Consider the following 1,159-nt stretch of genomic DNA (forward strand, 5'->3'; position numbering starts at 1 on the left):
CCCGGAGCAGTTAACGAAACAAGGCAGCGGTTGAGCCCAGCTGCTCCGGCCTGGAGGCCTCCGCCGCGCCCAGCGGGGTGCGCTCCACAAGGCCAAGGGCCTGGTCCCGGGAAGTCTGCTCTGTCGGCTGGCCGCTCTCCCAGGCTTGGGGGCTGGCGTGCACGTCTTTCCGACGCACCCCCCAAGTGAGGTGCTGCTGGCCTGACAGGGCCCGGGGAGGCCTGATATGGGCCCAGGGAGGCACCAGGACACAGCGATCAGCAGCTGCTGCAAACCCAGGCGGGCTCCCCTCCTCCCAGAGCCGCGGTTAAACATTTACCAGCAGATGACAGTGTGTGTGTGTGGGGGGGGACTAAGGTCACAGAGAAAGGACAATGCCCCGGCGGTCAGGGAGACTGAGGGAAAAAGAGAACTTACCTACTTAGCCTCTCCCATGAGGCCGATTCCTGTAACCAAACATGCATTCGCTGCCATGTAAACAGTTCTTCTTTTTCTTTTTATTCTTCTTTTTTAAGATTTTATTTATTTATTCATGAGAAACAGAGAGAGAGAGGCAGAGACACAGGCAGAGGGAGAAGCAGGCTCCTTCAGGGAACCCAATGTTGGACTTGATCCCGGGACTCCAAGATCACGCCCTGGGCCAGAGGCAGGTGCTAAACCGCTGAGCCACCCAGGGATCCCCTGAAGAAAATTTTAAAATGATTGCTAAACCTAATAATTGCAGCGAATATGCAACAAATGAGTTGGAAAACTGAGTTGAGAAAATTCTCCTGGGATGCCTGGTTGGCTCAGTGGTTGGGTGTCTGCCTTCGGCTCGGGTCCTGATCCTGTGGTCCGGGATTGAGTCCCACATCAGGGCTCCTTGTGGGGACCCTGCTTCTCCTTCTGCCTGTGTCTCTGCCTCTCTCTGTGTGTGTCTCTCATGAATAAATAAATAAAATCTTTATTAAAAAGAGAGAAAATTCTTCCAAAATGGTATGGTAAGAAAAGACAAAGGAGAAGGAGAAAAAAAAGAAGAAAAAAGAAGAAAGAGAGAGGGAGAAAAGGAGGGAAGGATGGGATGGAGAGAAAGGAAAAGAAAGAAAGAAAGAAAGAAAGAAAGAAAGAAAGAAAGAAAGAAAGAAAGAAAGAAAGAAAGAAAAGAAGAAAGAAAGAAGAA

This window comes from Canis aureus, chromosome 5 (assembly GCF_053574225.1).
Source record: "Canis aureus isolate CA01 chromosome 5, VMU_Caureus_v.1.0, whole genome shotgun sequence".
NCBI classification, from domain to species: domain Eukaryota; kingdom Metazoa; phylum Chordata; class Mammalia; order Carnivora; family Canidae; genus Canis; species Canis aureus.